We start from the raw sequence: 13,793 nt of genomic DNA on the forward strand, positions 1-13,793 counted from the left end.
GTCTGTGTCTCATGATCTGCAGGAGGCCCACTTGACGATAGATTCCAACAGCATTTCACCCCTGACCGAGGTCAGGGAGGGAGAAAGTTACCGTAGACTTCCAACAGTATTACTCTTTGTTCAGAACAAGGCAGGGTGTTGTTGGAGGTGGGGAGGGGGGGAGCTGAATGGAGGACGGAGAAATCTTGGATAGTGCTTATGAGATTTCAGTGATCGGGATCTTGCTGTGCGGGGTGGGAGGGGGACAATTCCCAAGTTTGCAGCTGACACCAGACTAGGGGAGGATTGTAAACCATGAGGGGGGGGGGGGGGGAAACAGTGCAGGACTCTGAAAGGACATTGACAAGTTGGGGTTGGGGGGGAGTGGAGGGGGAGCGAGGGGGCAGATGGGGTTCAGTGCAGGGAAGGGGGAGGGGATGCACTTTGGTGGGAAGGGTCAATATAAAATGGGGAGGGGGCAATTCTACAGGGGGTGGGGCAGGAGCAGGGGGAGCGGGGGGGTAAATGTGCACAGATCACTGAAGGTGGGGGGACAGGGAGAGGGGGCAGTGAGTAAAGCACACAGTGCCCTCGGGTTTATTAACAGGGGCACAGAGTACAAGAGCAAGGGGCTGATGCTGAACCTGTCCCAGCCCCTTGTTAGACCCCAGCTGGAGGATTGTGTCCAGGTGTGGGCCCCACATTATCGGGAAGATGGGGAACACGTCGGAGAGAGAGGGAAGGAGCGATTTACAAGGACGGATCCAGGGATGGGGAAAGGTCAGCGATGAGGAGAGATGGAAGAGGGTGGGAGTGTTCTCTCTGGGAGAGAATGGGGCTGGGAGAGGGAGATCTGAGACAGGTTTTCATAATCCCGAGGGGGGGGGGCTGGACAGAGGAGGGAGGGAGAAGCTGTTCCCACTCGGAAAAGGAACAGGAACGAGAGGGGGGTTAGATTTAAAGGGATGTACAAATGGAGGGAGGGTGAAGTGAGGGAGAGAGTTTCTCACCCAGCGGGTAGTGAGGGTGGGGAATGTACTGCCTGGGAATGGAGGGGGAGGGGGCAGGTTCAACTGAGGCATTCCTGAGGGACAGAGGATGGAAATGGGGGGGATAGGGGTGGGAAGGGCAGGAGACTGGGCCCTGGGGGATAGAAGCAGGTCAGGAACGATGGGCTGAATGGCCTCGTGCTGTACTGTAAGAGCCCCATGATGTTTCTCTATCTCTTTTGAATTGTCATGTTTTAAAAACTATTCACAATCAGAATTCTTACAGACTATTCAGCCCATCGAGTCCACACTGTGTCTCCGAAGAGCATCCCACCCAGACCCATTCCCCTGCCCTATCCCTGTAACCCTGCATTTCCCACAGCCAACCCACCCTAACCTGCACATCCCTGGGCACTATGGGACAATTTCCCATGGCCAACCCACCCTAACCTACACATCCCTGGGCGCTATGGGACAATTTCCCATGGCCAACCCACCCTAACCTGCACATCCCTGGGCGCTATGGGACAATTTCCCACGGCCAATCCACCCTAACCTGCACATCCCTGGGCACTATGGGACAATTCCCCATGGCCAATCCACCCTAACCCGCATATCCCTGGGCACTATGGGACAATTTCCCATGGCCAATCCACCCTAACCCGCATATCCCTGGGCACTATGGGACAATTTCCCATGGCCAATCCACCCTAACCTACACATCCCTGGGCGCTATGGGACAATTCCCCATGGCCAATCCACACTAACCTGCACATCCCTGGACACTATGGGACAATTTCCCATGGCCAATCCACCCTAACCTGCACATCCCTGGGCACTATGGGACAATTTCCCATGGCCAATCCACACTAACCTGCACATCCCTGGACACTATGGGACAATTTCCCATGGCCAATCCACACTAACCTGCACATCCCTGGACACTATGGGACAATTTCCCATGGCCAATCCACCCTAACCTGCACATCCCTGGGCACTATGGGACAATTTCCCATGGCCAATCCACCCTAACCTGCACATCCCTGGGCACTATGGGACAATTCCCCATGGCCAATCCACACTAACCTGCACATCCCTGGACACTATGGGACAATTTCCCATGGCCAACCCACCCGAACCTGCACATCCCTGGACACTATGGGACAATTTCCCACGGCCAATCCACCCTAACCTGCACATCCCTGGGCACTATGGGACAATTTCCCACGGCCAATCCACCCTAACCTGCACATCCCTGGACACTATGGGACAATTTCCCACGGCCAATCCACCCTAACCTGCACATCCCTGGGCACTATGGGACAATTTCCCATGGCCAATCCACCCTAACCTGCACATCCCTGGACCGTGGGAGGAAACCCACCCAGACACTTGCTTTGGGTTGAGTTGAACCAACTGAGCAAGCTCCAACCTGAGCAGGAAGAGCTACCTGTGTGCTCAGGACAGAATGCAGGAGGAATAACCCTGACAGTGAGGTCAAGGTCATTGAGTCAGAGGGGGAAGAGGGGGAGGGCTAGAGAGAGATCGTCGAACAGGATCTTCACGTGGTGCACTGTCATCTCCCATCTTCCTCAAGATCCCTTGTTGCCGTGACAGTCAGAGAGAAGGGGAGCTCCTCCAGCTTGGACAACCAGGTTCGACTTCGGACTCTTACCAACGTCCTTTCGATTCACTCACCGGATGTGGCCGTCTCTGCCTGGGCCCAGCATTTCCTGCCCCCTGTCCCTAGTTGACCCCCTTGAGAAGGTGGGAGTGAGATGCATTTACTGCCCCCTGTCCCTAGTTGCCCCCCTTGAGAAGGTGGGGGTGAGCTGCATTTACTGCCCCTGTCCCTAGTTGCCCCCCCTTGAGAAGGTGGGGGTGAGCTGCCTTCTTGAACCGCTGCAGTCCATGTGCTGTGGGCAGACCCACAATGTCCCTTAGGGAGGGAATTCCAGGATTGGGACCCAGCCACACTGAAGGAACGGCTGATATATTTCCAAGTCGGGATAGGGAGGGGCTCGGAGGGGAACTTGCAGGGGGTGGGGTTCCCATGGATCTGCTGCCCCTTGACCTTCTGGCTGGAAGTGGCCGTGGGTTTGGAAGGTGCTGTGTGAGGGGTTGATCAGGCCTTTCGACATAAATTGCTCAGGGATGGACTGGCACCTTCAGATCTTGTTTGAATCTCTCCCCACCACCTGTTTTTTGACAATCGCACCAGGAAAGGCCATTCAGCCCCTCGAGTCTGACCCACCCTGTGATTAGAGCTGCATAATTCAATCAGCCTGCCTCATCTAGAAACATAGAAGACAGGAGCAGGTGGAGGCCACTCAACCCTTTGAGCTCTGCTATCCAATAGACTGATGACTGAGCTCAATATCCCAATCCCACCCTTCCCCCATATCCCTTGATCCCTTTCACCTTAAGAACTATATCCACCTCCTTCTTGGAAACATTCCATGTTTTGTCCTTCCCCCCTCCAGGTCTGCGCTGCCCTCTCCAGGTCATCAGGAACCCCCTGCCTGTGTTCACGCCGGTTAGCATTATGAGAGAACGGGAGAAAATCCCTTTAACTGAATGTGCCTTTGCCAAGGGCGTGTTCATGGATATTGCAAGTTACTGTTCTGGAGTTAAATAACCCATTATTCTGTTACGTTTTACAATAGAGTCAAAGTTATACCAATTCTGGGTTTATTGTATTTGAAATATAGAGTAAGAATAAAGTATGTTTTGCTTAAAGCCGAGTGGTGTAACCAATCGAACGACATCTGGAACACAACACCTTACAAATGCCTTTAAATAAGGTGAAGGTTGGGGTCATTTACATTTGGGGGAGGGGTTGGTCTGCTCTCTAACACACGGGGGGCTCCTGTCAGTAATATTAGGATCTGGGCATGACCTTTTACCCATGCCCTTTACCTACCCTCACACCCCAGGGCCTTGTTGTGATCACACGGGCAGAGCCAGACCATTCTCACCCCCTGACGCTCCCATTAGCAGCTTCTCAATTCTCCCCAACTCACCCCTTTGTCTGCCTGCCCACTGTTTGTGCTCTCTCTCTCTCTCCACTCGGGAGTAAATCTCCATCCATCATTCACTTCCCACCCCCAATTCCCAGGGTAAATACCACCTTTTCCTAGCTACAGTCACCCAAAATATTGGTTCTGCCTTCTCTCTGCTAATGTTGCCAGACCTGCTGAGTTTCTCCAGCTATTTCTGTTTTGGTTGTAAGGATTTGGCTTTTTAGTTCAGTGACATCCCCCTCATTGATGTTGAAGAAACTCTAACCTCACAATCATGCATCAGTTCAAACAGATTAAATCCAGTTGATCCGATAGGGAAATCCCTGATATCAGTCAGTCAGAAATGTCATCCTTTTCCCGAATCCTGTCGGTAACTGGGTCAGTGTGCCCTAACCATGGGGAACAAAGTCTGATGGCACCTCTACAAAGCTCCTTGTGTTTACAGTTGATACAGTTTTATACCCAAACTGCTCATGGATTCCTGGAAATGTTTGGATAACCAGTCTGAATACAGTCGTAACTTCATCCCAATGGCAGTCCATATCGAGTAAAAACCTATCAATGTTTCTGCCATTACCCAAGCTCTAATTGTTTTGAAAAGACTAGTTTCTAGAAATTGGATTTAGACTGATGACCTGTTTGCGTTTCTGGACGTGGCCGTACAGAATTGAGGGCAGCACGGAGGCTCAGTGGTTAGCACTGCTCCCTCACAACGCCAGGTTCAATCCCAGCCTCAGGCAGACAGGCGGTCTGGGTGGAGTTTGCACGTTCTCCCAGTTTCTGCGTGGGTTTCCTCTGGGTGCTCCAGTTTCCTCCCACAATCCAAACATGTGCAGGTTCGGGTGAATTGGCTATGCTAAGCTGTACATAGTGTTAGGTGCATTAGTCAGGGGTAAATGGGGGGGAATGGGACTGGGTGGGTTACTCTTCGGAGGGTTGGTGTGGACTTGTTGGGCTGAAGGGCCTGTTTCCATACCATAGGGAATCTATTCTAATCCAATCCACTAATACTAGACTGAGGAGTTCTTTAGAATCTAGAAGTGGGCGGCACGGTGGCACAGTGGTTAGCACTGCTGCCTCACAGCGCCTGTAGACCCGGGTTCAATTCCCGACTCAGGCGACTGACTGTGTGGAGTTTGCACGTTCTCCCCGTGTCTGCGTGGGTTTCCTCCGGGTGCTCCGGTTTCCTCTCTCAGTCCAAAGATGTGCGGGTCAGGTGAATTGGCCATGCTAAATTGCCTGTAGTGTTAGGTAAGGGGTAAATGTAGGGGTATGGGTGGGTTGCGCTTCGGCGGGTCGGTGTGGACTTGTTGGGCCGAAGGGCCTGTTTCCACACTGTAAGTCTAATCTAGTCTAAGAGGTAGCAAAGCTGCCTGTCTGATTACATAGAGTCACAGAGACGTACAGCACGGAAACAGACCCTTCGGCCCAACCCGTCCATGCCGACCAGATATCCCAACCCAATCTAGTCCCACCTGCCAGCACCCGGCCCATATCCCTCCAAACCCTTCCTACTCATATCCCCATCCAGATGCCTCTTAAATGTTGTAATTGTACCAGTCTCCACCACATCCTCTGGCAGCTCATTCCATACACGTACCACTCTCTGCGTGAAAATATTGCCTCTTAGGTTCCTTTTATATCTTTCCCCTCTCACCCTAAACCTATGCCCTCTAGTTCTGGACTCCACGACCCCAGGGAAAAGACTTTGTCTATTTATCCTATCCATGCCCCTCATAATTTTATAAACCTCTATAAGGTCACCCCTCAGCCTCCGACGTTCCAGGGAAAACAGCCCCAGCCTGTTCAGCCTCTCCCTGTAGCTCAGACCCTCCAATCCTCTAAACCCTTTGAAATTTCACAACATCTTTCCGATAGGAAGGAGACCAGAATTACATAAAATATTCCAACAGTGGCCTAACCAATGTCCTGTACAGCTGCAACATGACCTCCCAACTCCTGTACTCAATACTCTGACCAATAAAGGAAAGCATACCAAACACCGCCTTCACTATCCTATCTACCTGCGACTCCACTTTCAAGGAGTTGTGAACCTGCACTCCAAGGTCTCTTTGTTCAGCAACACTCCCTAGCACCTTACCATGAAGTGTATAAGCCCTGCCCTGATTTATCTAAATTAAACTCCATCTGCCACTCCTCAACCAATTGGATCTCAGTCCCATTGTATTCTTGAGATAAACTTCTCACTGCCCACCAGGCCACTAATTTTGGTGTCATCTGTAAACTTACTGACATACCTCCTGGTCACAGACCTCCAGTCTGAAAAATAACCCTCTACCACCATCCTCTGACTTGTACCTTCCAGTCAATTTTGTATCCAAATGGCTTGTTCTCCCTGTATTCGTGTGACCTAACTTTGCTGACCAGTCTCCCATGGGGAAACCTTGTCAAACACCTCACTGGACAACATCTGCCACTCTGCACTCCTCAATCTTTCTGGTCACCCCTTCAAAACACTCAATCAAGTTACAGACATGATTTCCCATGCTGACTATCCCTAATCAGTCCTTGCCTTTCCAAATGCATATAAATCCTGGTGGGTAAGTGCCGGGCAACTGGAAGCTCAGGGTCATTCTCGAGAAAGGACCCTTGTTCAGCAAAGCCAACGTGCATTCGGTCTCACCAGTGTAGAGGAGACTACATAACGAGCCGCGAATCTAGCAGATCACACTAATCTACAATGTTCCATGATGGCTCCACAAAGAGTGTGGGGGGTAACACAGGAATATTTAAACGAATAGCAGGAAAACGTTCAGCAACTGGAATATTTCCAGTGGGAGTGGGAGGAATTGGAGATTCCCTGCAGTGTGGAAACAGGCCCTTCGGCCCAACTAGTCCACACCGACCCTCCGAAGAGCATCCCACCCAGACCCATTCCCCTAACCATTCAGGGGAGTTCAGGGACCAATGCCTTTGTGAGGGGAACCTACACAGTCGTTAGAAATACAATCCCTCTGATAAATACTGCCGAGGTTAGGAAGCAGAGTCGATGTGTCACTGATCCGCGCTGAAAGGGTATACATCACAGGGAAGAAGATAAGGAGGAGCAAGTGTGTGAGGTGGGATAGTGGAGGGTGACGGAGATGCTGGGAGTGAGGATAGAGGGGAAACTCCTACAACACACCTCACTGACACAGAGGGACTGGGACAGTATCGGAATGTTTTGCAGACAGAGCGTAGGTGCTCTGTGGAGGGGTCCACCGGTAGACTTACCCTGAGCTTTCAGATCCCCCCCACCCCGTTCCCTGGCTAACATCCCCGCCCCCCCCCGGCTAACATCCCCGCCCCCCCCGGCTAACATCCCCGCACCCCATGGCTAACATCCCCGCACCACCCCCCCGGCAAACATCCCCGCCCCCCCATGGCTAACATCCCCGCCCCCCCCCGGCAAACATCCCCGCCCCCCCGGCTAACACCCCCGCCCCCCCCCCGGCTAACACCCCCGCCCCCCCCCGGCTAACATCCCCACCCCCCCCTGGCTAACATCCCCGCCCCCCCTGGCTAACATCCCTGCCCCATGCTTATTGCAGTGCCCCACTGAAGCTGAGTGTAAGCTGGAAGTACAGCATCTCATTTCCTACCTGGGGGACCTCACAGCCTTCAGGACTCAATACCGACATCAATAAACTGAGGGCTTGAGCTCTCCCACGTCCTTAGCCCAAGCCCTTTACATCAGGCTCTGTTATCACGCAGTTGTCTGCTGCTACACACTGGTGAGAGTTCGGTGCTGGAAAAGCGCAGCAGGTCAGGCAGCATCCGAGGAGCAGGAGAATCAACGTTTCAGGCATAAGCCCTTCCTCAGGAATGAGGCTGGGAGCTTCTGGGGGGGGTGGAGAGATAAATGGGAGGGGGGTGGGGCTGGGGAGAAGGTAGCTGAGAGCAGGATAGGTGGATGGAGGTGGGGGTAAGGGTGATAGGTCAGAGAGGAGGGTGGAGTGGATAGGTGGGAAGGGAGATTGACAGGTAGGACAGGTCATGGGGACAGTGCTGAGCTGGAAGGTTGGAGCTGGGGTGAGGTGGGGGAAGGGGAAATGAGGAAACTGTTGGAGCCCACATTGATGCCCTGGGGTTGAAGGGTTCCGAGGCGGAAGATGAGGCGTTCTTCCTCCAGGCGTCTGGTGGTGAGGGAGCGGCGGTGAAGGAGGCCCAGGACCTCCATGTCCTCGGCAGAGTGGGAGGGGGAGTTGAAATGTTGGGCCACAAGGCGGTGCGATTGATTGGTGCGGGTGTCCCGGGGATGTTCCCTAAAGCACTCTGCTAGGAGGCGCCCAGTCTCCCCAATGTAGAGGAGACCGCATCGGGAGTAATGGATACAATAAATGATATTGGTGGATGTGCAGGTAAAACTTTGATGGATGTGGAAGGCTCCTTTAGGGCCTTGGATAGAGGTGAGGGAGGAGGTGTGGGCACAGGTTTTACAGTTCCTGCGGTGGCAGGGGAAGGTGCCAGGATGGGAGGGTGGGTTGTAGGGGGGCGTGTACCTGACCAGGTAGTCACGGAGGGAACGGTCCTTGCGGAAGGCGGAAAGGGGTGGGGAGGGAAATATATCCCTGGTGGCGGGGTCCGTTTGGAGGTGGTGGAAATGATTTGGTTTATGCGAATGGTTGGTAGGGTGGAAGGTGAGCACCAGGGGCGTTCTGTCCTTGTTACGGTTGGAGGGATGGGGTCTGAGGGCGGAGGTGCAGGATATAGACGGATGGGTGGGTGGACGGATGGGCCAGAGGGAGCTGCCAGAGGATGTGGACGGGTGGATGGGCGGACGTCTTCTGTGTGTTTTGTTGTTTCTGTTAAACATCTTGCGATGGAATGGCGGGTCCAATGAGTGCTGAGACTTCACACGATAACAGGGAGAATGAGACACCTACTGTTTACTGGCCGTCCCTATTTACCCCTCACAATGAGTGGGAAGGGCAGCTAAAGGTCAACCACATTCACATGGAGGATGGATTATATGATGATGATAAGATCTCATGAGCAAGAGTGAGGCAGTTGGGAATCGCCAACAAGATAGCAGAGTCACAGGGTCACAGAGATGTACAGCACGGAAACAGACCCTTCGGCCCAACCCCTCCATACTGACCCAGATATCCCAACCTAATCTAGTCCCACCTGCCAGCACCCGGCCCATATCCGTCCAAACCCTCCCTATCCATATACCCGTCCAAATGCCTCTTTAAATGTTGTAATTGTACCAGCCCCCACCACATCCTCTGGCAGCTCATTCCATACACGTACCACCCTCTGGGTGAAAAAGTTGCCCCTTAGGTCTCTTTTATATCCAGCAAGACATGAATTCAAACAGAAAAGGCAGGAACTCTGCAGGTTCACTGCTGGGTCAGTTTCTTTCTCCCCATGATGTTATATATCACTTGTTATGTTGTGGGGTGGTCAGCACTGCTGCCTCACAGCACCAGGGACCCAGGTTCGATTCCAGCCTTGGACGGCTGTGTGCGGAGTTTGCACGTTCTCCCCGTGTCTGCGTGGGTTTCCTCCGGGTGCTCCGGTTTCCTCCCACAGTCCAAAGACGTGCAGGTTAGGGTGGAGTGGCCATGGGAAATTGTCCCATAGTGTAAGGCGCATTAGTCAGAGGGAAATAGGTCTGGGTGGGTTCCTCTTCGGGAGGGGTCAGTGTGGACTGGTTGGGCTGAAGGGCCTCTTTCCATACTGTAGGGATTCTAATTATATTATCTGGCAGTACTGTGTTATCACCTAACTTTATTAACTCACTCAACAGCAGGTTTCATTGATGAATACCGGTTCCCATTCATTCATTAATAACCCTTTGCTAACTTGTTATTTACTATAACATGGTTCCATTCGGAACACCATGGTTCTGTAGTATTCAAACTGAAAAAACAACCCTTTCAAAACCAGTCACGGTGGTTCCACACCTTATCAGTCCTAGCTGCAAATAGTGTTTACACCATCACCACCCACCTCATACAGAACAATATCCTCCGCATCAAGTCCCACACGTTATAATATTAACCAGCCCCTCACCACCCACCTCATACAGAACAATATCCTCCCCATCAAGTCCCGCACGTTATAATATTAACCAGCCCCTCACCACCCACCTCATACAGAACAATACCCTCCCCATCAAGTCCCGCACGTTATAATATTAACCAGCCCCTCACCACCCACCTCATACAGAACAATATCCTCCGCATCAAGTCCCGCACGTTATAATATTAACCAGCCCCTCACCACCCACCTCATACAGAACAATACCCTCCCCATCAAGTCCCGCACGTTATAATATTAACCAGCCCCTCACCACCCACCTCATACAGAACAATACCCTCCCCATCAAGTCCCGCACGTTATAATATTAACCAGCCCCTCACCACCCACCTCATACAGAACAATACCCTCCCCATCAAGTCCCGCACGTTATAATATTAACCAGCCCCTCACCACCCAACTCATACAGAACAATACCCTCCCCATCAAGTCCCGCACGTTATAATATTAACCAGCCCCTCACCACCCACCTCATACAGAACAATATCCTCCGCATCAAGTCCCACACGTTATAATATTAACCAGCCCCTCACCACCCACCTCATACAGAACAATATCCTCCGCATCAAGTCCCGCACGTTATAATATTAACCAGCCCCTCACCACCCACCTCATACAGAACAATACCCTCCCCATCAAGTCCCGCACGTTATAATATTAACCAGCCCCTCACCACCCACCTCATACAGAACAATACCCTCCCCATCAAGTCCCGCACGTTATAATATTAACCAGCCCCTCACCACCCACCTCATACAGAACAATACCCTCCCCATCAAGTCCCGCACGTTATAATATTAACCAGCCCCTCACCACCCACCTCATACAGAACAATACCCTCCCCATCAAGTCCCGCATGTTATAATATTAACCAGCCCCTCACCACCCACCTCATACAGAACAATACCCTCCCCATCAAGTCCCACACGTTATATTAACCAGCCCCTCACCACCCACCTCATACAGAACAATACCCTCCCCATCAAGTCCCACACGTTATAATATTAACCAGCCCCTCACCACCCACCTCATACAGAACAATACCCTCCCCATCAAGTCCCGCACGTTATAATATTAACCAGCCCCTCACCACCCACCTCATACAGAACAATACCCTCCCCATCAAGTCCCACACGTTATAATATTAACCAGCCCCTCACCACCCACCTCATACAGAACAATACCCTCCCCATCAAGTCCCACACGTTATATTAACCAGCCCCTCACCACCCACCTCATACAGAACAATACCCTCCCCATCAAGTCCCGCACGTTATAATATTAACCAGCCCCTCACCACCCACCTCATACAGAACAATACCCTCCCCATCAAGTCCCGCACGTTATAATATTAACCAGCCCCTCACCACCCACCTCATACAGAACAATACCCTCCCCATCAAGTCCCGCACGTTATAATATTAACCAGCCCCTCACCACCCACCTCATACAGAACAATACCCTCCCCATCAAGTCCCGCACGTTATAATATTAACCAGCCCCTCACCACCCACCTCATACAGAACAATACCCTCCCCATCAAGTCCCGCACGTTATAATATTAACCAGCCCCTCACCACCCACCTCATACAGAACAATACCCAAGGACAAACACTTGCTCATTGTGGAAACAGACCGGACAGGACCGGACTGAACCGGACAGCTATCCCATCGGAAGCAGCAGGCAGCACCCAGTACATGTTTTAACCCATCTCCTGTCTCCCAGGAATGAAGCCCTTCAGACCTTTGTGTACTCAAGCTAAGGCAGTAACATGACAGTCGTGGAATTTTAATCCATGTCAGAGCTGTATTTCGGGATTGCATTGGAGCCTGGAATGTGTGCTGTAATCATTGAATCAAAGCAGCCGGTCTCACCCCACTGACCGACGTTGGGCGGGATTGGAACATAATCCCAGAATACTCTGGACTGAAGTCCCACCGGGTGGCATGGGGAGATGTGAGGCTGTAAATGGAGGTTTTTATCACCAGCGTGTGGGAGAAATGGGGTGAGAGGTGCATTGAAGACACAGTGCTGGTTAACTATCCCAGGAAGGGCTCCCTGCTCCTGCTCACACCTTTCACCCTGGGTTTTACCAGGGTGCCATACCGGAGGAAGCCGCCTGTGTAACACCTCGCCAGCTGCTCTCGGCTTGGCGCACCCCACATTGCTCTATCCACCCTCCACACCCAACAGGGGCTTTCACCGCAGCTTCGGAGCTCACTCCACTGCACACACAGTGTACCGGCTCGGGACAGGGTACGGGCTCGGGACAGTGTACCGGCTCGGGACAGTGTGGCCCCCCACTCTCTCCAATCCCACCTCCCCCAGCCCCAGCCCCAGTCCCCAACCTACCCCAGTCCCACTCCCCAAAGACCAAATCACTCAATGACACCCCACGACCTTGCTCCCCAAACTCAGTGCCCCTTCTCCCCCTCCCCTCCCCCCCACCTCGGTGACGACGGTATCTCCCCCCTCCCCTCCCCCCCACCTCGGTGACAACAGTATCTCCCCCCTCCCCGACTCCCCCAGCCTCGGTGACGACGGTACCTCTCCCCTCCCCTCCCCCCCAGCCTCAGTGATGACGGTATCTCCCCCTCCCCCCCCAGCCTCGGTGACGACGGTATCTCCCCCTCCCCCCCAGCCTCGGTGACGACGGTATCTCCCCCCTCCCCTCCCCCCCCAGCCTCGGTGACGACGGTATCTCCCCCCTCCCCGACCCCCCAGCCTCGGTGACGACGGTATCTCCCCCCTCCCCGACCCCCCCAGCCTCGGTGACGACGGTATCTCCCCCTCCCCCCCAGCCTCGGTGACGACGGTACCTCCCCCCTCCCCGACCCCCCAGCCTCGGTGACGACGGTATCTCCCCCCTCCCCTCCCCCCCCAGCCTCGGTGACGACGGTATCTCCCCCCTCCCCGACCCCCCAGCCTCGGTGACGACGGTATCTCCCCCCTCCCCGACCCCCCCAGCCTCGGTGACGACGGTATCTCCCCCCTCCCCTCCCCCCCCAGCCTCGGTGACGACGGTATCTCCCCCCTCCCCGACCCCCCAGCCTCGGTGACGACGGTATCTCCCCCCTCCCCTCCCCCCCCAGCCTCGGTGACGACGGTATCTCCCCCCTCCCCGACCCCCCAGCCTCGGTGACGACGGTACCTCCCCCCTCCCCGACCCCCCAGCCTCGGTGACGACGGTATCTCCCCCCTCCCCGACCCCCCAGCCTCGGTGACGACGGTATCTCCCCCCTCCCCGACCCCCCCAGCCTCGGTGACGACGGTATCTCCCCCTCCCCCCCAGCCTCGGTGACGACAGTACCTCCCCCCTCCCCGACCCCCCAGCCTCGGTGACGACGGTATCTCCCCCCTCCCCTCCCCCCCCAGCCTCGGTGACGACGGTATCTCCCCCCTCCCCGACCCCCCAGCCTCGGTGACGACGGTATCTCCCCCCTCCCCGACCCCCCCAGCCTCGGTGACGACGGTATCTCCCCCCTCCCCTCCCCCCCCAGCCTCGGTGACGACGGTATCTCCCCCCTCCCCGACCCCCCAGCCTCGGTGACGACGGTATCTCCCCCCTCCCCTCCCCCCCCAGCCTCGGTGACGACGGTATCTCCCCCCTCCCCGACCCCCCAGCCTCGGTGACGACGGTACCTCCCCCCTCCCCGACCCCCCAGCCTCGGTGACGACGGTATCTCCCCCCTCCCCGACCCCCCAGCCTCGGTGACGACGGTATCTCCCCCCTCCCCGACCCCCCAGCCTCGG

This window comes from Hemiscyllium ocellatum, chromosome 35, assembly GCF_020745735.1.
Source record: "Hemiscyllium ocellatum isolate sHemOce1 chromosome 35, sHemOce1.pat.X.cur, whole genome shotgun sequence".
Classification (NCBI taxonomy): Eukaryota; Metazoa; Chordata; class Chondrichthyes; order Orectolobiformes; family Hemiscylliidae; genus Hemiscyllium; species Hemiscyllium ocellatum.